The sequence below is a fragment of the Oncorhynchus kisutch genome, unplaced genomic scaffold (assembly GCF_002021735.2).
Source record: "Oncorhynchus kisutch isolate 150728-3 unplaced genomic scaffold, Okis_V2 Okis01b-Okis20b_hom, whole genome shotgun sequence".
NCBI classification, from domain to species: Eukaryota; Metazoa; Chordata; class Actinopteri; order Salmoniformes; family Salmonidae; genus Oncorhynchus; species Oncorhynchus kisutch.
This window is the reverse complement of record NW_022261978.1, coordinates 8239205-8264523: the sequence shown is the minus strand read 5'-3', so window position 1 is coordinate 8264523 and position 25319 is coordinate 8239205. Positions and strand designations below refer to the sequence as shown.

The following is a 25319-nucleotide window of genomic DNA, read 5'->3' as shown; positions in this document are numbered from 1 at the left end:
TTTTGACAATTAAGCACTTTGTCTACTTCCCCAGAGTCAAATGACTCATGGATACCATTCATATGTCTATACATCCAGTATAAAGGAACTTAGAGTTTCGCAAGACAATGCTAACTTGCGTTAGCGCAATGACTGGAAGTCTATGGTATCTACAAGTATGCAATTTATTGATATCTCCAAACTCTGTAGTATAACTATTCTCCAATAGAGGGCACTAAACACCAAGGTTAGAAGAAGCTATATGACGGGCCTTTTTTTGCCTGCCACTGCAAGGTGTCTGAAAGAGGTGTCTGAAAGAGATCCTGGAGGGGAATTAAAGGAGGAGCCTAAAGCATTGTGGAATGGGAGGAGCCTAAAGCATTGAGGAATGGGAGGAGCCTAAATCATTGCCAAAACAAACAGTTAATAATAACCACAGTTAACCTCTCTGTGCTGATCAGCATGTAGTGAGGGTTTTCCCTGACAGTTGGTTGGTTAGCATATTTATAGACAACGTGTGTGAGTGTTTTAGGAAGCTGGGGATCATGGCTATACTCAGCAAGGGCTTCCCCTAGGCTGGCTGACAGTATTTATGGTCTACCGGGGTGTGTGTGTGTGTGCTCTTTAAGAAACAGACGGGATCACCACTGTACATATGTGTACGTAGAAGGAAATTGAATTATTTTCCCACCCACTTTTTTAAAACCTTAATTAGCATGAGCAGTGCAAACGGGTAATAATTATTTATAATTATAATATATTAAACTTCTATAGCGATTTTTCAACAGAAAAAAATCTTAAGGTGCTTCAAGAGCAATAAACAAACAACCAATATATCATCATGAGTAGCTTAGCTATAGATAGCTAGGTCAACCAATTTATCATCATGAGTAGCTTAGCTATAGATAGCTAGGTCAATCAATACATAATCATGAGTAGCTTAGCTATAGATAGCTAGGTCAACCAATACATAATCATGAATAGCTTAGCTATAGATAGCTAGGTCAACCAATCATGAGTAGCTTAGCTATAGCTAGGTAGGTCAACCAATACATCATAATGGGTAGCTTTGCTATAGCTAGCTAGGTCAACTAATACATCAACATGAGTATCCTAGCTATAGCTAGCTAGGTCAACCAATAGAGGCCAAGTATTTTCGTGCATGCATGGAGAGGGACAGTTCCTGGCTTGATCAGAGGAAGGTGGTCAGAGAGATGGTTGATGAAGATGGGAGTCTAGTGACGATCTTGTAGAGGGCTACTCTGTGAACCAGCCTGAGTCATGTAGCCACTGGAATTCTCCTCCTTTGCAATGTGTAGCACCCACTTGGGTGATTCCTCAGCAGCTCTGGGTGCCAGAAAGCTCTCCACATATACAGTTCAGAGTAGTAGCCAGTCGTCCTCACTGAACCATCTGCCTCAGCAGCTCTGGGAGCCAGAAAGCTCTCCACATATACAGTTCAGAGTAGTAGCCAGTCGTCCTCACTGAACCATCTGCCTCAGCAGCTCTGGGAGCCAGAAAGCTCTCCACATATACAGTTCAGAGTAGTAACCAGTCGTCCTCACTGAACCATCTGCCACAGCAGCTCTGGGCGCCAGAAAGCTCTCCACATATACAGTTCAGAGTAGTAGCCAGTCATCCTCACTGAGCCCTCTGCCTCAGCAGCTCTGGGAGCCAGAAAGCTCTCCACATATACAGTTCAGAGTAGTAGCCAGTCGTCCTCAGTGAGCCCTCTGCCTCAGCCCTGCATTCCTACTGGATCTCCTATTCCTCTCAAGCTTCAGGTGACTCCTCAAATGAAGGAACCAGCAGCCAGGTGAAACAAGAAGCTGGTACTGTGTCCAGATGCATCATTCAAACAAAAACATAAGCCAGCTAGCTAGCAATGAAGAGTTACCCTGCCAGACAATCTGCAAACCTGTGGGTGAAAACCACCAGATATATGCAATAAAAACGACATGTTACCAAAAACAAAATACCTAAACATATAACTATTAAAAACACTTCAACATCCTGAGTGGTGTAGCGGTCTAAGGTGCTGCTCAGTCCAAGAGGTGTCACTGTAGTCCCTGGCTCAAATCCAGGCTGCATCACATCTGGCTGTGATTGGGAGTCCCATAGGACGGTGCACAATTGGCCCAGTGTTGTCTGGGCTAGGCTGTCATTGCAAATAAGAATGTGTTCTTTAACTGACTTGCCTAGTTAAATTAAGGTTACGCATGTAAATATTTACAGAGATTGTGCAATTCAATGAGAAAACATATATTTCATGATATGCATAACATTACTCAGTGTTTAAATTCACGAATCAGTGATGACGACACAATTCAGCACAGATATGGGGAAACCAGTAGCTCCGCTCACACCCTGCAGCCAGGTTTTCACACCAGTAGACTAGCCAGGTTTTCACACCAGTAGACTAGCCAGGTTTTCACACCAGTAGACTAGCCAGGTTTTCACACCAGTAGACTAGCCAGGTTTTCACACCAGTAGACTAGCCAGGTTTTCACACCAGTAGACTAGCTCGCTACGTAAGCAACGCCTCCTGCGGACATGTGATGATGGTTACAAGGCAGTGCATATTTAAATTGGTTAAGATAATATTTTTAATACGTTATGGTGTATTAAAAGGAGCAGTGTGTGACACAGTGGCGGCAGCAGGAATATTTCCCTGAGGGTGGCTTGGTCACTGAGTAGGAGTGCTTGCAATAACAAGTCCATACCACGTTTAGAAGATTTTTTTTTTAATGTAATGTTACACTTATCCACGTTTACCAGAGGGTTCAAATTGCAATGAGTTAGATGCCAGATATCTTTGTCAGCATTGATCTACCAAACACATAACTGGGGCTTCGCAGTTTTATGAGAAGGCTATATAGAGGTTGGAATGAAGGCCCAACAGTCAGCCAACACAGACTAGATACATGGTGTCAGAAGGCAGTCATGGAGCAGTGAGCAGTTACCAACTCTGTCAGATTACTTTAGTTGCAGGTTTTGTGAAATCTGTGGTTCTGAAACACAATGGCCACCCTCCATGCTGACTACAATGAAGACACATGCCAGATCTCACAATGCCTGGATTGATGTTCATTAACATGTCAGCTAACCACATCATATGGTGTAGCAATCTGACATGGCACACAACCAATTAGAGACTCTGGAATCATTATTCTATATGACCTAAAGAGAAAGGTCCAGGACCATGGAGTGCGAGGGGAAGTTGATCAGACACATTGGTTCCACACTAATGTCACTTCAATGTGATTTTGAACATATTTAGTGTTCAACATGTAAATAGGAAGTGGATTATGAACAGGTTCTGAAAGAGGAAACATTAACTACTGGAGAAAGGAAGGTTAGCTAGAGAATCACAGTATGTTTGCCATATTAGTGTAGCTATTAGAAAGCTATTGGGGTGGTTCCTCACCAAATTGGAACAACAAAATACAGATTTGGGAATTTTCAAATAATTTAATCCATAGACGGGTCCGTTGGAGGAAGGATTGTTGACATATATTGGACATTTATATCTTAAAACATAATTAATTAATTAAAGTTGGAACATTTGTGACTTTTAACAACCCTGTTCTAAACATTGATCATTGGTGGTGTCATCTAGTGGATTGGGCTGTCACTTGTCCTGACTCTTCTGAAAGCCTTGGCTAGGATGAGTCCCCTGCTCCCCCAGAGACGGTTGTGTTCCAACAGATGCAGCTGAAGGGAGGTTGTGGGATTCCCAGTATTTGACTGGTCTATTTAATGGCCATATCAGGTATAAGTCTGTTTTGTATATGGTCATATCCTCTGGTGCACAGCTCAAATGGCAGCAGATCTGCCAATAAAGCAAAGCCAAATTACCTGAGATATATTGCTGTGGAAGCTGGATGTATTTCGGACACACCCGTTTTTGAACATGGCCATATTGGGATTGTAAATAACGTGTTGCTTTGGCACTCTTCTTGTAACTTTACCATCGACTGTATGGGATCAAATTGGAGTTTCAAGATCAGTTCAGCAGATGAGGTTTGATACCGTCTTTATGACGCAGGGTCATGAATCAATCCCAAACTACTTCAGGCTGCATGTATTTCTGACACCCGGTTTAGAACAAGGCCATGTTAGGAGAAGGTCGCTGGCAGGGGGTAATACTTGTGGAGTTGATGTGTAGAGCTTTCTGTAAAACACAACAGCTCCCCATTTGATCCAAGTGTTTCTCCTTGTAAATGTATTAGATTAATATTACATTTATCCCTCCATTGACTTCACACTGCATGCTGAAAGGTGAAGACGACATACCTATACTGAGATATCTGATACAGGCCATCACATTATTTTGACCTTATTAGTCGACCATGATGTCCTCACATTGCTGACACCATAATAAATTTACAGCGAGATATGTGACCCTAGGAAATAAGATCTGAATTATCCGAGCCAAGCTTGGTTGTTTTGTGGATCCGTGGCACAGCATGTGACATTTCATTTCCAGATTTAGATTTTTACTGGCTGTGACATTTGAATGGATTGAATCATGAAAATAATTCTGATGTGAGCCAAGGCACTGGGGTGTCTCAGGTCAAACTCCTGTCTGTGGTGATAAAACTACTTTGTGAGTCGTGTCAAGCACCCTTAAAATGTATTGGATCAAGAGTTACTATCCAATCCTTCCAATAAAATATGTAAACAAGGTATAATACGTTTTATAATGACAGTTTACTCAACTGCTTAATGACATCTGAAACAAACTCCATCATGGCCACATAGTGAGTAGTGTGTCTGCCAACATTTTGGAGAACATTTGTGAGCAAGTTGGTAAATCTTCATGTATTTTTCAGTAGTGTCACTACCGAACATCTAATATATGAAAGAAATATGTAAAGTATGGTTTTGGGACTAAAATGTATGTTTTCTGTCCAGATAAAAGATAACCAGCCACATGTTAGCCAAGGGGATTTTTTAAAACAAAATGATAGTAGTTAAACACATAAATGACAACTTAATGTATTTTGATATTTTTTTTTACAAATGTTTTATGCCTCCCTGCCTTGTTGTCAATGATGTAACCCACATTGCCTTCAGAAAGTATTACCTGTTTCCACATTTTGAACGTTACAGCCGTATTCTAAAATGTATTAAATCGTTTTTTTTCCCTTCATCAATCTACACACAACACCCCAAAATGACAAAGCAAAAAAACTGTATTTTTTTAAATTGTAGAAAAATGTACACAATATTACAAACTGAAATATCACATTTATGTAAGTATTCAGACCGTTTACTCAGTACTTTGTTGAAGCACTTTTGGCAGTGATTACAGCCTCGAGTCTTCTTGGGTATGATTCTACAAGCTTAGCACATCTGTATTTGGGGAGTTTCTCCCATTCTTCTCCAGAGATCCTCACAAACTCTGTCAGATTGGATGGGGAGCGTCGCTGCACAGCTATTTTCAGGTCTCTCCAAAGATCTTTGCTCGGGTTCAAGTCCGGGCTCTTGCTGGGCCTCTCAAAGGCATTCAGAGACTTGTCCCGAAGCAACTCCTGCATTGTCTTAGCTGTGTGCTTAGGGCCGTTGTCCTGTTGGAAGGTGAATCTTTGCTCCAGTCTGACATCCTGAGCACTCTAGAGCAGGTTTTCATCTCTCTGTACTTTGCTCCGTTCATCTTTTCCTCGATCCCGACTAGTCTCCCAGTCCCTGCTGCTGAAAAACATCCCCACAGCATGATGGTGCCACCACCATGCTTCACCGTAGGGATGGTGCCAGGCTTCATCCAGACGTGACTCTTGACATTCAGGCCAAAGAGTTCAATCTTGGTTTCATCAGACCAGAGAATCTTGTTTCTCATGGTCTGAGAGTCTTTAGGTGCCTTTTGGCAAACTCCAAGCGGGCTGTCATGTGCCTTTTACTGAGGAGTGGCTTCCTTCTGGCCACTCTAGCATAAATGCTTGAGTGCTGCAGAGATGGTTTTCTTTCTGGAAGGTTCTCCCATCTCCACAGAGGAACACTAGAGCTCTGTCAGAGTGACCATCCCAGGGCGGCCAGCTCTAGGAAGAGTTTCGGTGGTTCCAAACTTCTTCCATTTAAGAATGATGGAGGCCAATGTGTTCTTGGGGACCTTTAATGCTGCTTTTTTTACCCTTCCCCAGATCTGTGCCTCAACAGAAACCTGTCAAGAAACTACGGACAGTTCCTTCGACCTCATGGCTTGGTTTTTGCTCTGTCATGCATTGTCAACGCTGGGACCTTATATAGACAGATGTGTGCCTTTCCAAATCATGTCCAATCAATTGAATTGGCCACAGGTGGACTCCAATCAAGTTGTAGAAACATCTCAAGGATGATCAATGGAAACAGGATGCAGCTGAGCTCAATTCAGAGTCTCATAGCGAAGGCTCAGAATTTTTTTTAGGCCTTGGCTCGGGTGACTGAGGCCCTTGATGATCTTCTTGGCCTTTCTGTGACACCGGGTACTGTAGATGTCCCGGAGGGCATGCAGTGTGCCTCCGGTGATGCGTTGGGTGGACTGCACCACCCTCTGGAGAGCCCTGTGCTTCCGGGCGGTGCAATTGCATTACCAAGTTGTAATATAGCCCAACAGAATAATCTCGATGGTGCAACTGTAGAAGTTTGTGAGGTTCTTAGGAACCAAGCCGAATTTTGGTGTCGCGGTAGAGGGACCATTTCCGATCCTCAGCGATGTGCATGTCAATTTGGAGGCGTGCTCTCTCTGCTGTCTCCTGTAGAGGTTATTTTCCAATTGCCACTCTGCCAGGGCGCTCACCTTGTCCCTGTACTCTTGTTGTTATTGGTATCAGGCCTACAACTGTTGTGTCGTATAGCAAACTTGATGATTGAGTTGGAGTCGTTCGTATCCACACAGTCATGTGAGGGTACAGGAGGGTGATGAGACCTCACCGTTGTGGTTTCCCTGTGTTGAGGATCAAAGTGGTGGAGGTTATTGCTTGCTACCTTCATCAGCTGGGGTTGGCCAATCAGGAAGTCTAGGACCCAGTTGCACAGGAAGGGGTTCAGACATATGACCTAATGGCGATTCCGCGGATCTGTTGGCGCGGTATGCAAATTGTAGTGGGTCTTGGGTGTCAGGTAAGGTGTAGGTGATATGATCTAGCCTCTCAAAGAACTTCATGATGACAGAATTGCTATGTGGTGATAGTCATTTAGTTCAGTTACTTTCGCTTTCTTGGACACAGGAACAATGGTGGACATCTTGAAGCAAGTGTGGACAACAGACTGGGATAGTATGTAAACTGAAATAAAAAATTTCACAAGGCTTTAAAAGAGAAATAATTTCAGTTCGCTTCCTGAATTGACCTGGATTGACCCCAGCCCAGATCTCAATACAGTGCTCACTGCATTGTGAGAAGACCATGGCTGTAAAGTCAGTTGAGGTCTTTGGGGAAAAATGCACAGTTGTCTAGTTGGGTATGACAGCTGTACATATTCCTCTGACACTGATCTAAGGTCAGTATTATCCGGGAGGGTAACGTCTGCCCAGAGAAAGTTTGGAGCTAAACATGTCCCTCGAATACAAAAACACAGGTCATATATCATGCAAGATCTTTGCACATTAAAATGACTTGAATGTCTGCATGGTGCTAATGTTCCCTCCACCCACAAACATGGCAAGTAAATATATTGTCTAATAACAGTGGTATCAGTGCCAGAATTAGGCTGTGTTGGCAGATATACCAAACAATAAATCTTGGCTGCAGTGAAGACGAGACCACAGTCCAAGAAATGAAAAGGCCTTGATGGGATCCTTCCAGATGGTCACCCTGCTCAACTAGTGTATCCAGCAGATATGGGGCTTCTTGTACTGATGTGCTGGGTGGACACGGACCCTGAACAAACAGGGTGTATTCAGTGAGGTGAAATGTTCTGAACATTGCTGATAGAAATGTATTGAATAGAGACAACATGATTTCCATGTATTTGATGCCATTCCATTTGCTCCGTTCCAGCCATTATTATGAGCCTTCCTCCCCTCAGCAGCCTCCCCTGATGCAAAGGAATGTGTTACTGTATTGTAACTAATCATTTTATATCAGTTTTATTGAAGCCAGCTCAGCTGTGAAGCGATTAACTTCAGAGTGTAATAAATGTTTGAGGCAGTTATATCGCTGTCAGCAATATAAGTGGATAAGATGATTGAAATACTGGTATGCTGTTAAGTCATAACAATCCTACTGGACCGTTTTAGCCAACTGAAATGTGAGACAAATAAAAGCCCCTCCAGAATTCATTAGATCATACTGTAGATAAATACACATTAGATTGAAAAGTGTTACTGAAAGCCTAAATGTTTCTGAGTTTATAAATATAAATTTATTATGGTTCCACCAGGATGATAAATCAAACTAAGCAAAGCACGAGGTAACGGATAACTCTGTCACAAGCATGAGGTGAGGAGACAGTTCAGATGTGTTTACAAGCATGAGGTGAGGAGACAGTTCAGATGTGTTTACAAGCATGAGGTGAGGAGACAGTTCAGATGTGTTTACAAGCATGAGGTGAGGAGACAGTTCAGATGTGTTTACAAGCATGAGGTGAGGAGACAGTTCAGATGTGTTTACAAGCATGAGGTGAGGAGACAGTTCAGATGTGTTTACAAGCATGAGGTGAGGAGACAGTTCAGATGTGTTTACAAGCATGAGGTGAGGAGACAGTTCAGATGTGTTTACAAGCATGAGGTGAGGAGACAGTTCAGATGTGTTTACAAGCATGAGGTGAGGAGACAGTTCAGATGTGTTTACAAGCATGAGGTGAGGAGACAGTTCAGATGTGTTTACAAGCATGAGGTGAGGAGACAGTTCAGATGTGTTTACAAGCATGAGGTGAGGAGACAGTTCAGATGTGTTTACAAGCATGAGGTGAGGAGACAGTTCAGATGTGTTTACAAGCATGAGGTGAGGAGACAGTTCAGATGTGTTTACAAGCATGAGGTGAGGAGACAGTTCAGATGTGTTTACAAGCATGAGGTGAGGAGACAGTTCAGATGTGTTTACAAGCATGAGGTGAGGAGACAGTTCAGATGTGTTTACAAGCATGAGGTGAGGAGACAGTTCAGATGTGTTTACAAGCATGAGGTGAGGAGACAGTTCAGATGTGTTTACAAGCATGAGGTGAGGAGACAGTTCAGATGTGTTTACAAGATAAACAATATAAATAACAGGTGAACATATATATTAAGTTGTTGATGAGGATTAATGCCACTAAAATGGAAATAAATCAGGTCAGATTAGACTTAATGAAAAGTATTTCAGGGTATTGGGGCAACATGGATTCCATTACAGTATGAGGTTCAATGGCTGTAACATTATACTCAATTTGATGAAACATCTTTTGATGTTGTCATAATGATTAGTAACGACATCTCTCATGTATGTAAATTCAGTTAAATTAAATTCAGAGACAAATATGACATTAAAAAGTAATGTCATGGGAGTGTGGTGCTCCTGAAAGTGGGAGGTGCTAGCGAGACACAGAAATAAACAGGTATCTCATCCAATTCATGTCCTTTCCCAGAGTGGTCCATAATTAACTTTTGTTGGTTGGCACTTCCAACAAGATATTTTTTATTTATTTCACCTTTATTTAACCAGGTAGGCAAGTTGAGACCAAGTTCTCATTTACAATTGCGACCTGGCCAAGATAAAGCAAAGCAGTTCGACACATACAATAACACAGAGTTACACATGGAGTAAAACAAACATACAGTCAATAATACAGTAGAAAAAATAAGTCTATATACAATGTGAGCAAATGAGGTGAGAAGGGAGGTAAAGGCAAAAAAAAGGCCATAGTGGCAAAGTAAATACAATATAGCAAGTAAAACACTGGAATGGTAGATTTGCAGTGGAAGAATGTGCAAGGTAGAGATGGAAATAATCGGGTGCAAAGGAGCAAAAATAAATAAATACAGTAGGGGGAGAGGTAGTTGTTTGGGCTAAATTATAGATGAGCTATGTACAGGTGCAGTAATCTGTGAGCTGCTCTGACAGATGGTGCTTAAAGCTAGTGAGGAAGATAAGTGTTTCCAGTTTCAGAGATTTTTGTAGTTCGTTCCAGTCATTGGCAGCAGAGAACTGGAAGGGGAGGCGGCCAAAGAAAGAATTGGTTTTGGGGGTGACCAGAGAGACATACCTGCTGGAGCGAGTGCTACAGGTGGGTGATGCTATGGTGACCAGCGAGCTGAGATAACGGGGGACTTTACCTAGCTGGGTCTTGTAGATGACATGGAGCCAGTGGGTTTGGCGACGAGTATGAAGCGAGGGCCAGCCAACGAGAGTGTACAGGTCGCAATGCTGGGTTGTATATGGGGCTTTGGTGATAAAACGGATGGCACTGTGATAGACTGCATCCAATTGATTGAGTAGAGTGTAAATGACATCGACAAAGTCGAGGATCGGTAGGATGGTCAGTTCTACGAGGGTATGTTTGGCAGCATGAGTGGAGGATGCTTTGTTGCGAAATAGGAAGCCAATTCTAGATTTAACTTTGGATTGGAGATATTTGTTGTGAGTCTGGAAGGAGAGTTTACAGTCTAACCAGACTTTGTAGTTGCCCACATATTCTAAGTCAGAACCGTCCAGATTAGTGATGTTGGATGGGCGGGCAGGTGCAGGCAGCGATCAGTTGAAGAGCATGCATTTAGTTTTACTTGTATTTAAGAGCCATTGGAGGTCACGGAAGGACAGTTGTATGGCATTGAAGCTCGTCTGGAAGGTTATTAACACAGTGTCCAAAGAAGGGCCAGAAGTATACAGAATGGTGTCGTCTGCGTAGAGGTGGATCAGAGACACCAGCAGCAAGAGCGACATCATTGATGTATACAGAGAAGAGAGTCGGTCCAAGAATTGAACCCTGTGGCACCCCCATAGAGACTGCCAGAGGCCCGGACAACAGGCCCGATTTGACACACTGAACTCTATCAGAGAAGTAGTTGGTGAACCAGGCGAGGCAATCATTTGAGAAACCAAGGCTACCGAGTCTGCCGATGAGGATGTGGGGATTGACAGAGTCGAAAGCCTTGGCTAGGTCAATGAATATGGCTGCACAGTAATGTTTCTTAACGATGGGGGTTAAGATATCGTTTAGGACCTTGAGCGTGACTGAGGTGCACCCATGACCAGCTCTGAAACCAGATTGCATAGCGGAGAAGGTATGGTGGGATTCGAAATGGTCGGTAATCTGATTGTTGACTTGGCTTTCGAAGACCTTAGAAAGGCAGGGTAGGATAGATATAGGTCTGTAGCAGTTTGGGTCAAGAGTGTCCCCCCTTTGAAGAGGGGGATGACCGCAGCTGCTTTCCAATTTTTGGGAATCTCAGACAACACGAAAGAGAGGTTGAACAGGCTAGTAATAGGGGTGGCAACAATTTTGGCAGATAATTTTAGAAAGAAAGGGTCCAGATGGTCTAGCCCGGCTGATTTCTAGGGGTCCAAATTTTGCAGCTCTTTCAGAACATCAGCTGACTGGATTTGGGAGAAGGAGAAATGGGGAAGGCTTGGGCGACTTGCTGTGGGGGGTGCAGTGCTGTTGACCAGGGTAGGGGTAGCCAGGTGGAAAGCATGGCCAGCCGTAGAAAAATGCTTATTGAAATTCTCAATTATAGTGTATTTATCGGTGGTGACAGTGTTTCCTATCTTCAGTGCAGTGGGCAGCTGGGAGCAGGTGTTCTTATTCTCCATGGACTTTACAGTGTCCCAGAACCTTTTTGAGTTTGTGTTGCAGGAAGCAAATTTCTGCTTGAAAAAGCTAGCCTTGGCTTTTCTAACTGCCTGTGTATATTGGTTTCTAGCTTCCCTTAAAAGTTGCATATCACGGTGGCTGTTCGATGCTAATGCAGAATGTCATAGGATGTTTTTGTGTTGGTTAAGGGCAGTCTGGACAGAACCAAGGGCTATATCTGTTCCTGGTTCTACATTTATTGAATGGGGCATGCTTATTTAAGATGTTGAGGAAGGCATTTAAAAAAAATAACCAGGCATCCTGTACTGACGGGATGAGATCAATATCCTTCCAGGTTACCCCGGCCAGGTCGATTAGAAAGGCCTGCTCGCTGAAGAGTTTCAGGGAGCGTTTGACAGTGATGAGTGGAGGTCGTTTGACTGCTGACCCATTACGGATGCAGGCAATGAGGCAGTGATCGCTGAGATTTGGACATTTTCACTTAGGGGTGTACTCACTTTTGTTGCCAGCGGTTTAGACATTAATGGCTGTGTGTTGAGTTATTTTGAGGGTTATTCAAGCTGTACACACTACTTTACATTGTAGCAAAGTGTCATTTCTTCAGTGTTGTCACATGAAAAGATATACTCAGATATTTACACAAATGTGAGGGGCGTTTTGTGATATACTGTATATATAAATATGTTGATGAGGATTAATGACACTAAAATGGAACGAAATAAAGTCAGATTAGATTTTCATGAAATTATTTTAGGATAGTGGGGCAACATGGATTCCAGTACAGTATTTGAGGTTCAGTGGTTGTAACAATATAATCAATTTAATGAATCAAACTTTTGATATTGTCATAATTATTAATAATAGTGAGACACAGACACACAGAGGTCTCTCATCCAATTCATGTCCTTTCCCAGAGTGGTCCATAATTAACTTTTGCCTGGTTGGCACTTCCAACCAGATATAAGGAGGCTGAGGCCCCAGCATCCATAAGTCAGATACCTTCTTCCTCTGTGGTAAGACTCTCTCCACCTCCTTAGATTTGTACATTTGTCTCATCTTTGCACTCAGCAACTGAAGCAGTAGCTAACTGCACTGTTTGATGTGACTTCTGCATGTCTCTTGTAAGAATTGACAATATGCAATCAAGTGGCGTTGGTTGAATATGTAAAAAAATATATACAAATGACTTAATATTTTTTACTTTAAATCAGGAACTTTCATTTACGGTCAAAAGTGCACTTGTTTGTAAATTGAGTTGGTGTTCTAGAATGTATCTGGGTTTCAGGGGAATTTATTTGAATTCTTGACAGAATGTGTAGTAAAGTGAGTTGCCACTAGGAAAATTAAAGTTACCAGTTGCACCTGTAGTTAAATTTGACATGTAATGATTGAGTTAAATGTTTTCTAGCCCTTTAGGGGTTCAATGATAAAGCTTTAGACTTGTATGTTTTCACAACACTCTCATGTTTCACAGGGTTGTCAGGGATTTCCTCCTCTTCTTCTGAAGAGGAGAGGCGAAAAGGATCAGAGGACCAATATGCGGCGTGGTAAGTGTCCATGGTTCTTTTAATACATAAATGTGCACATGAACAACTGACTACAAAAACAAGAAACGTGTGAAAACCTAAACAGTCCTATCTGGTGCAAACACAGAGACAGGAACAATCACCCACAAACACACAGTGAAACCCAGGCTACCTAAGTATGATTCTCAATCAGAGACAACTAATGACACCTGTCTCTAATTGAGAACCATACTAGGCCGAAACATAGAAATACCCAAATCATAGAAAAAACAAACATAGACTGCCCACCCCAACTCACGCCCTGACCATACTAAATAATGACAAAACAAAGGAAATAAAGGTCAGAACGTGACAAGGGTCCTCCAAGAAGTACACATTCATCTTTAGGAGGGGAAAAAGAAGGTGAGACATGGTTTGAGTCTCCACATAAAAAGTGATGAAAATATTCTGAGAGGGATACTACTCACCTAACTCTGTTGACTGGGGAGGAAGCACCACAGAGTCAATCATGTTTCTTGTTTCATCTCTTTCCTAGTTATCCGTCACCATGAGTACGGACGCGGAGATGCAAATCTACGGCAAGGCTGCCATATACCTCCGTAAGCCTGAGAAGGAGCGGATGGAGGCACAAGCCGCACCCTTTGATTCAAAGAACGCCTGCTATGTGGCAGACAAGGTGGAGCTGAACCTTAAGGGTTTGTCACTCCCAGGGCCGTCGGGAAGTGTACTGTAACAGTCACGAAACCTGAAGGCACTAAGGAGGTAAGACGGACCTGAAAAGTTTCAAGTTTGTGCAATTACTCTAATTCTTGAAAAACCATTGAAATGATCCAAACAATGTCAAAGGCAATTAGAAATCACTAACAAGAAATATATAAAGAAGCATTTCATTGTTTTTTGTAGACATTATATAACCTTCAAACACATCATTGTTATTGCTGCTATTTAAAATGACATGGAATGTTGACTCGACAAGAATCACCAGTTATGTGTCTGTGGGTGATAACTAAGTAGTTGGATTAAATGTGGATATGCATTTTGTATATGATTAAACTTGCATTTATTGAGCAAAAAACATTCAGTCATGTCCACTTTGATCTGTGTTGTAATCTAGATTTCTGACTGTTTCAGAAAGGAAAAGAGTTCAAAGATGCAGACATCTATGAGATGAACCCCCCTAAGTACGACAAGATTGAGGACATGGCCATGATGACCTACCTGAATGAAGCCTCTGTGTTGTATAACCTCAAAGAGCGTTATGCAGCATGGATGATCTATGTAAGAAACCAGCACATACAAACACACACACACACACATAGACAAATTCACACATACAGTACAACACATAAATTAATGGTAGATTCCAAAACAGTTTACCAAAGTACACCCACATTCTCACATAAATCCAGATAAAAGTCCATCTGACTTTGTTAATCTCCTAAATGAATTAATGGGGGCAGCAGCAGGGACAGGACACAGACCTACAGCCGGTGCTACAGTGGGTAGAGTCGCAGCTGAGGCCACGATGGGACGAGGTGGCAGCGCTCTCACTCGTGACCAAAGGGTTGTGGTCAAAGTTTGAGAGTCCGCGGCTGGCTGATGGCGTTCTACAGCGGGCTTGGAATGAGTCAGCTATGAGAGAGGAGAGGTGGTAGGTGGTGGTCCCAATAGCACTGCGGGAGGCTGTGCTTCAGAGCACTAATGGGGGGGTGGGGACTGGACACTTTGGGGTCACGTAAACACTGCGCCGCCTCCATCAGGGCTTTTACTGGGGGCAGAACAAGAGGGATGTTGGAGGACTTTTGCCGCAGCTGTGACAACTGCACAGCGAGAAAGAGCCCCCCAGGCCGCACTCATGCTCAGCTCCAACAGTTCCCAGTTGGGGCTCCCATGGAGAGGGTGGGAGTGCATGTAGTTGGGCCGTTCCTCACCACAGACAGTGGAAACCGCTGGGTGCTCATGGCCATGGACTATTTCACAAAATGGCACGAGGCCTATGCTCTGCCTGACCAGGAGGCAGAGACCATCGCCGATTTCCCTGACAGCGGGGATGTTCAGCAGGTTTGGAGCTGCGGAGTTCCTCCACAGCGACCAAGGCAGAAACTTTGAGTCCCGTGTGTTCGCCACCATGTGTGAAAGGCTGGGTGTGCACAAGACCCGCACTACTCCTCTCCATCCTCAACGTGATGGCCTTGTGGAGCGCTTCAACAAAACGCTTGGACAGCAGCTGGCCATTGTCTCTGCCAAACACCAGCATGACTGGGACAAGCACCTGCCTATGGTCCTCATGGCATGCCGCTCCGCTGTCCAAGACTCCACCTCCTGCACGCCTCCTCATGCTGGAGAGAGAGATCCGCACCCCTGCGGAGATGGCGTTTGGTCAGCCCCGGGATAGTCCTCCTGTTTCCCCGGGGCCGGAGTATGCCCGGAGATTTCCAGGACTGCCTGGAGAAGGCCCACACCTTTGCAGGAGAGCAGCTGGTGAATGCAGTTGTGAGGCAGAANGAAGGCTCAGAATTTTTTTTAGGCCTTGGCTCGGGTGACTGAGGCCCTTGATGATCTTCTTGGCCTTTCTGTGACACCGGGTACTGTAGATGTCCCGGAGGGCATGCAGTGTGCCTCCGGTGATGCGTTGGGTGGACTGCACCACCCTCTGGAGAGCCCTGTGCTTCCGGGCGGTGCAATTGCATTACCAAGGTGTAATATAGCCCAACAGAATAATCTCGATGGTGCAACTGTAGAAGTTTGTGAGGTTCTTAGGAACCAAGCCGAATTTTGGTGTCGCGGTAGAGGGACCATTTCCGATCCTCAGCGATGTGCATGTCAATTTGGAGGCGTGCTCTCTCTGCTGTCTCCTGTAGAGGTTATTTTCCAATTGCCACTCTGCCAGGGCGCTCACCTTGTCCCTGTACTCTTGTTGTTATTGGTATCAGGCCTACAACTGTTGTGTCGTATAGCAAACTTGATGATTGAGTTGGAGTCGTTCGTATCCACACAGTCATGTGAGGGTACAGGAGGGTGATGAGACCTCACCGTTGTGGTTTCCCTGTGTTGAGGATCAAAGTGGTGGAGGTTATTGCTTGCTACCTTCATCAGCTGGGGTTGGCCAATCAGGAAGTCTAGGACCCAGTTGCACAGGAAGGGGTTCAGACATATGACCTAATGGCGATTCCGCGGATCTGTTGGCGCGGTATGCAAATTGTAGTGGGTCTTGGGTGTCAGGTAAGGTGTAGGTGATATGATCTAGCCTCTCAAAGAACTTCATGATGACAGAATTGCTATGTGGTGATAGTCATTTAGTTCAGTTACTTTCGCTTTCTTGGACACAGGAACAATGGTGGACATCTTAAGGCAAGTGTGGACAACAGACTGGGATAGGGAAAGTTTAAAAATGTCTGTAAACAATCCAATGTATAAATCATAAATCAAAATGTGTCAATTTTGCAAGAAAATATTGTAATTTCACATAACTATACCACAAGGTAGCTACTCTACCTACTTCATTCATGACAAGAAAACTAACTGGAACTAGCTAGCTAGCCAAGTTACTAGTTAGTTAATTCACTGAGTAGCCAGCTAGTTAACCTATATTAAGCAGTAAAACAAAATACGCCTAAATGTTTTAAAACAAAACGTTAGCTGTCACCTTGAGGGTTGATAAAGGGTAAAAATGTTATTCCCTGAAGGAAATTTCGTTATTTGTTAACTAGCTAGGCTACCAGTTAGCTTTACCCCTCTATCAAGCCTAGCTAGCTAGCTAGCCCTTATCTACCATATCAAAATGCATATCAAGATCCTGATATGAACCTCAGCCAAGAGAATATGCATTGTACATGTGCTGAGAGAATATACAATGTAGACCTTTTTGATTTCATATTTGTCAAATTATTGAGCATGTGCTGAAAACTCAGAAATGCATCAGAAATTGTCCTTATTTCAGCATATCAAGATCCGGATATGAACCAGGAGATGCTCTGTGCTGAGAAAACACAGCTATGCTATGTATACAGTCAGTATCTTTCAACATGAAGAGAGGAAATAGGATATCACATATCTCAGGATATTGAATGAGTCCATATCCGGCCATAGGAAATGTCCATGTGTGATATTCTGAGTATTCCCAGTATTATACATGTTTAAAAGACATCTGTACACCAGAATTTGTCAGGATTCGTTGCAAATCCACAAAACTACAGTTAAACATTGGAAATGGTCTGTATTCTCTACAATATCAAAAATGGGTCATGTAAAGATATCCCCAAAATATGGACCCTTTTCGCCAAGTGGCGCAAAATTTTAGCAACCAGAAAATGGCAGAGCGATTTCTACATTGGCCGCTTGCCCCAGTCTGCCATTGTTCGTGGTGCTCGAGGAGGAGACGACCACGCCATTTAGTGATGCCGATGCAAAAGAGGGAGGGTGCAGTTTTCCCATCTAGAAGCCGGTCTAGCTTTTTGTTGTCAAATAGAACGTCTCCATTTTTGAGGGAGATTTTGTATTGGATCAAAACATTTTTGAGGTGAAAGAATATTGCGAAACACTATAATTTCACTATTACTGCACATAAATTATCGAACCAGGGACCCTCTGCACACAGTCAACAGTCACCCACGAAGCATCGTTACCCATCGCTCCACAAATGTCACATCCGTTACATAGGCAGAAGCTCAAAACAGGAAGGACCTGTGCAACAGACTATTCAACACTAGTCTGACCAATTGGAATCCATGCTTCTAGATTGTTTTGATCACACAGACTGGGATATTGTTCCGGGTAGCCTCAGAGTAATATCAACGATATATCGACAGGATAGAGTGACTGAGTTTATCAGGAAATGTATAGGAGATATGATACCCACCGTGACTATTAAACCTACCCACACCAGAAACCGTGGATAGATGGCAGCATTCACGCACAACTGAAAGTGTGAACCATCGCATTTAACCATGGCAAGGTGACTGTGAATATGGCCGAATACAAACAATGTAGTTATTCCCTCCTCAATGCAATCAAACAGGCAAAACGTCAGTACAGAGACAAAGTGGAGTCAGACACAAGACGTATGTGGTGGGGTCCATAGACAATCACGGACTACAAAGGGAAAACCAGCCACGTGAGGATAACACAGTGCCACCGGCCAGCTACCAAGGACTGTGGGCTCTCCTTCTCCGTGGCCAACGTGAGTAAGACATTTAAGCGTGTTAACCCTCAAGGCTGCCGGCCCAGAAGGCATCCATAGACGCGTCCTCAGAGCATGTGCAGGCCAGCTGGCTGGAGTGTTTACAGACATGTTCAATCTCTCCCTCTCCTTGTCGGCTATCGCATCTTTTAACATTGTTCCTGTACCCAATAAAGCAAAGGTAACTGAACTAAGCACTCACTTCTGTCATCATGAAGTGCTTTGAGAGACTAGTCAAGGATCATATCACCTCTACCTTACCTGACACGCTAGACCCACTTCAATTTGCTTACCGCCCCAATAGATCCACAGACGATGCCATCGCCTTCACACTGCCCTATCCCATCTGGACAAGAGGAATACCTGTGTAAGAATTCTGAAATGGTCCACCCACACAAACAGTGTGGTGAAGAAGATGCAACAGCGCCTCTTCAACCTCAGTAGGCTGAAGAATTTGGCGTGGCACATAAAACCCTCACAAACTTTTACAGATGCACAATTGAGAGCATCCTGTCAGGCTGTATTAGCACCTGGTATGGCAACTGCACCACCCGCAGCCGCAGGCTGCTGCCCGAAATACATAGACTTGAAATCACTGGCCACTTTAATAATAGAACACTAGTCACTTTAATAATGTTTACTTATTTTGCATTACTCATCTCATATGTATATACTGTATTCTGTTCTATTCTACTGTATCTTAGTCTATGCATTACTCATCTCATATGTATATACTGTATTCTGTTCTATTCTACTGTATCTTAGTCTATGCATTACTCATCTCATATGTATCTACTGTATTCTGTTCTATTCTACTGTATCTTAGTCTATGCATTACTCATCTCATATGTATATACTGTATTCTGTTCTATTCTACTGTATCTTAGTCTATGCATTACTCATCTCATATGTATATACTGTATTCTGTTCTATTCTACTGTATCTTAGTCTATGCATTACTCATCTCATATGTATATACTGTATTCCATTCTATTCTACTGTATCTTAGTCTATGCATTACTCATCTCATATGTATATACTGTATTCTGTTCTATTCTACTGTATCTTAGTCTATGCATTACTCATCTCATATGTATCTACTGTATTCTGTTCTATTCTACTGTATCTTAGTCTATGCATTACTCATCTCATATGTATCTACTGTATTCTGTTCTATTCTACTGTATCTTAGTCTATGCATTACTCATCTCATATGTATATACTGTATTCTGTTCTATTCTACTGTATCTTAGTCTATGCATTACTCATCTCATATGTATATACTGTATTCTGTTCTATTCTACTGTATCTTAGTCTATGCATTACTCATCTCATATGTATATACTGTATTCTGTTCTATTCTACTGTATCTTAGTCTATGCATTACTCATCTCATATGTATATACTGTATTCTGTTCTATTCTACTGTATCTTAGTCTATGCATTACTCATCTCATATGTATATACTGTATTCTGTTCTATTCTACTGTATCTTAGTCTATGCATTACTCATCTCATATGTATATACTGTATTCTGTTCTATTCTACTGTATCTTAGTCTATGCATTACTCATCTCATATGTATATACTGTATTCTGTTCTATTCTACTGTATCTTAGTCTATGCATTACTCATCTCATATGTATATACTGTATTCTGTTCTATTCTACTGTATCTTAGTCTATGCATTACTCATCTCATATGTATATACTGTATTCTATTCTATTCTAGTGTATTCTATTCTACTGTATTCTAATCTATTCTACTGTATTTTAGTCTATGCCACTCTGACATTGCTCGTCCAAATATTTGTATATTCTTAATTCCATTCCTTTACTTTAGATTTATGTGTATTGTTGTGAAATTGTTAGATATTACTGCACTGTTGGAGCAAGAAACGCAAGCATTTCACTACACCCGCAATAACATCTGCTAAACATGTGTATGTGACCAATAGAATTTGATTCGATTTGAAATGGCCGATTCCATTTTATAGGGTTACAGAGGTATTCATTCTGACCAATGGGCCATGGTGGCAGCAGAAATCCTAAACCAGCCAGTTCTATAGAAAACATCCTAATACTTCCTTCATTTTTACAACTGATCATAATCAAGTCGAGTATGTTAGTGCTGAAGTGGAAGAAACACAATTCAGTTAATTCAAGAAGTATGTCAACTGAAACAAAAAATGTTCACAAGGCTTTAAAAGATAAATAATTTCAGTTCGCTTCCTGAATTGACCTGGATTGACCCCAGCCCAGATCTCAATACAGTGCTCACTGCATTGTGAGAAGACCATGGCTGTAAAGTCAGTTGAGGTCTTTGGGGAAAAATGCACAGTTGTCTAGTTGGGTATGACAGCTGTACATATTCCTCTGACACTGATCTAAGGTCAGTATTATCCGGGAGGGTAACGTCTGCCCAGAGAAAGTTTGGAGCTAAACATGTCCCTCGAATACAAAAACACAGGTCATATATCATGCAAGATCTTTGCACATTAAAATGACTTGAATGTCTGCATGGTGCTAATGTTCCCTCCACCCACAAACATGGCAAGTAAATATATTGTCTAATAACAGTGGTATCAGTGCCAGAATTAGGCTGTGTTGGCAGATATACCAAACAATAAATCTTGGCTGCAGTGAAGACGAGACCACAGTCCAAGAAATGAAAAGGCCTTGATGGGATCCTTCCAGATGGTCACCCTGCTCAACTAGTGTATCCAGCAGATATGGGGCTTCTTGTACTGATGTGCTGGGTGGACACGGACCCTGAACAAACAGGGTGTATTCAGTGAGGTGAAATGTTCTGAACATTGCTGATAGAAATGTATTGAATAGAGACAACATGATTTCCATGTATTTGATGCCATTCCATTTGCTCCGTTCCAGCCATTATTATGAGCCTTCCTCCCCTCAGCAGCCTCCCCTGATGCAAAGGAATGTGTTACTGTATTGTAACTAATCATTTTATATCAGTTTTATTGAAGCCAGCTCAGCTGTGAAGCGATTAACTTCAGAGTGTAATAAATGTTTGAGGCAGCTATATCGCTGTCAGCAATATAAGTGGATAAGATGATTGAAATACTGGTATGCTGTTAAGTCATAACAATCCTACTGGACCGTTTTAGCCAACTGAAATGTGAGACAAATAAAAGCCCCTCCAGAATTCATTAGATCATACTGTAGATAAATACACATTAGATTGAAAAGTGTTACTGAAAGCCTAAATGTTTCTGAGTTTATAAATATAAATTTATTATGGTTCCACCAGGATGATAAATCAAACTAAGCAAAGCACGAGGTAACGGATAACTCTGTCACAAGCATGAGGTGAGGAGACAGTTCAGATGTGTTTACAAGCATGAGGTGAGGAGACAGTTCAGATGTGTTTACAAGCATGAGGTGAGGAGACAGTTCAGATGTGTTTACAAGCATGAGGTGAGGAGACAGTTCAGATGTGTTTACAAGCATGAGGTGAGGAGACAGTTGTTGATGAGGATTAATGCCACTAAAATGGAACTAAATCAGGTCAGATTAGACTTAATGAAAAGTATTTCAGGGTATTGGGGCAACATGGATTCCATTACAGTATGAGGTTCAATGGCTGTAACATTATACTCAATTTGATGAAACATCTTTTGATGTTGTCATAATGATTAGTAACGACATCTCTCATGTATGTAAATTCAGTTAAATTAAATTCAGAGACAAATATGACATTAAAAAGTAATGTCATGGGAGTGTGGTGCTCCTGAAAGTGGGAGGTGCTAGCGAGACACAGAAATAAACAGGTATCTCATCCAATTCATGTCCTTTCCCAGAGTGGTCCATAATTAACTTTTGTTGGTTGGCACTTCCAACAAGATATTTTTTATTTATTTCACCTTTATTTAACCAGGTAGGCAAGTTGAGACCAAGTTCTCATTTACAATTGCGACCTGGCCAAGATAAAGCAAAGCAGTTCGACACATACAATAACACAGAGTTACACATGGAGTAAAACAAACATACAGTCAATAATACAGTAGAAAAAATAAGTCTATATACAATGTGAGCAAATGAGGTGAGAAGGGAGGTAAAGGCAAAAAAAAGGCCATAGTGGCAAAGTAAATACAATATAGCAAGTAAAACACTGGAATGGTAGATTTGCAGTGGAAGAATGTGCAAGGTAGAGATGGAAATAATCGGGTGCAAAGGAGCAAAAATAAATAAATACAGTAGGGGGAGAGGTAGTTGTTTGGGCTAAATTATAGATGAGCTATGTACAGGTGCAGTAATCTGTGAGCTGCTCTGACAGATGGTGCTTAAAGCTAGTGATGAAGATAAGTGTTTCCAGTTTCAGAGATTTTTGTAGTTCGTTCCAGTCAATGGCAGCAGAGAACTGGAAGGGGAGGCGGCCAAAGAAAGAATTGGTTTTGGGGGTGACCAGAGAGACATACCTGCTGGAGCGCGTGCTACAGGTGGGTGATGCTATGGTGACCAGCGAGCTGAGATAACGGGGGACTTTACCTAGCTGGGTCTTGTAGATGACATGGAGCCAGTGGGTTTGGCGACGAGTATGAAGCGAGGTCCAGCCAACGAGAGTGTACAGGTCGCAATGCTGGGTAGTATATGGGGCTTTGGTGATAAAACGGATGGCACTGTGATAGACTGCATCCAATTGATTGAGTAGAGTGTAAATGACATCGACAAAGTCGAGGATCGGTAGGATGGTCAGTTCTACGAGGGTATGTTTGGCAGCATGAGTGGAGGATGCTTTGTTGCGAAATAGGAAGCCAATTCTAGATTTAACTTTGGATTGGAGATATTTGTTGTGAGTCTGGAAGGAGAGTTTACAGTCTAACCAGACTTTGTAGTTGCCCACATATTCTAAGTCAGAACCGTCCAGATTAGTGATGTTGGATGGGCGGGCAGGTGCAGGCAGCGATCAGTTGAAGAGCATGCATTTAGTTTTACTTGTATTTAAGAGCCATTGGAGGTCACGGAAGGACAGTTGTATGGCATTGAAGCTCGTCTGGAAGGTTATTAACACAGTGTCCAAAGAAGGGCCAGAAGTATACAGAATGGTGTCGTCTGCGTAGAGGTGGATCAGAGACACCAGCAGCAAGAGCGACATCATTGATGTATACAGAGAAGAGAGTCGGTCCAAGAATTGAACCCTGTGGCACCCCCATAGAGACTGCCAGAGGCCCGGACAACAGGCCCGATTTGACACACTGAACTCTATCAGAGAAGTAGTTGGTGAACCAGGCGAGGAAATCATTAGAGAAACCAAGGCTACCGAGTCTGCCGATGAGGATGTGGGGATTGACAGAGTCGAAAGCCTTGGCTAGGTCAATGAATATGGCTGCACAGTAATGTTTCTTAACGATGGGGGTTAAGATATCGTTTAGGACCTTGAGCGTGACTGAGGTGCACCCATGACCAGCTCTGAAACCAGATTGCATAGCGGAGAAGGTATGGTGGGATTCGAAATGGTCGGTAATCTGATTGTTGACTTGGCTTTCGAAGACCTTAGAAAGGCAGGGTAGGATAGATATAGGTCTGTAGCAGTTTGGGTCAAGAGTGTCCCCCCTTTGAAGAGGGGGATGACCGCAGCTGCTTTCCAATTTTTGGGAATCTCAGACAACACGAAAGAGAGGTTGAACAGGCTAGTAATAGGGGTGGCAACAATTTTGGCAGATAATTTTAGAAAGAAAGGGTCCAGATGGTCTAGCCCGGCTGATTTCTAGGGGTCCAAATTTTGCAGCTCTTTCAGAACATCAGCTGACTGGATTTGGGAGAAGGAGAAATGGGGAAGGCTTGGGCGACTTGCTGTGGGGGGTGCAGTGCTGTTGACCAGGGTAGGGGTAGCCAGGTGGAAAGCATGGCCAGCCGTAGAAAAATGCTTATTGAAATTCTCAATTATAGTGTATTTATCGGTGGTGACAGTGTTTCCTATCTTCAGTGCAGTGGGCAGCTGGGAGCAGGTGTTCTTATTCTCCATGGACTTTACAGTGTCCCAGAACCTTTTTGAGTTTGTGTTGCAGGAAGCAAATTTCTGCTTGAAAAAGCTAGCCTTGGCTTTTCTAACTGCCTGTGTATATTGGTTTCTAGCTTCCCTTAAAAGTTGCATATCACGGTGGCTGTTCGATGCTAATGCAGAACGTCATAGGATGTTTTTGTGTTGGTTAAGGGCAGTCTGGACAGAACCAAGGGCTATATCTGTTCCTGGTTCTACATTTATTGAATGGGGCATGCTTATTTAAGATGTTGAGGAAGGCATTTAAAAAAAATAACCAGGCATCCTGTACTGACGGGATGAGATCAATATCCTTCCAGGTTACCCCGGCCAGGTCGATTAGAAAGGCCTGCTCGCTGAAGAGTTTCAGGGAGCGTTTGACAGTGATGAGTGGAGGTCGTTTGACTGCTGACCCATTACGGATGCAGGCAATGAGGCAGTGATCGCTGAGATTTGGACATTTTCACTTAGGGGTGTACTCACTTTTGTTGCCAGCGGTTTAGACATTAATGGCTGTGTGTTGAGTTACTTTGAGGGTTATTCAAGCTGTACACACTACTTTACATTGTAGCAAAGTGTCATTTCTTCAGTGTTGTCACATGAAAAGATATACTCAGATATTTACACAAATGTGAGGGGCGTACTCACTTTTGTGATATACTGTATATATAAATATGTTGATGAGGATTAATGACACTAAAATGGAACGAAATAAAGTCAGATTAGATTTTCATGAAATTATTTTAGGATAGTGGGGCAACATGGATTCCAGTACAGTATTTGAGGTTCAGTGGTTGTAACAATATAATCAATTTAATGAATCAAACTTTTGATATTGTCATAATTATTAATAATAGTGAGACACAGACACACAGAGGTCTCTCATCCAATTCATGTCCTTTCCCAGAGTGGTCCATAATTAA

General features: G+C 42.6%; 1 protein-coding gene across 1 annotated transcript in view; it reads left to right on the top strand.

Moving 5' to 3' along the window:
- The window catches only part of LOC109877622 (myosin heavy chain, fast skeletal muscle), an 82257-nt gene that overhangs the window by 21083 nt on the left and 35855 nt on the right, over positions 1-25319 (top strand). The gene's annotated exons all lie outside the window — the stretch shown is intronic.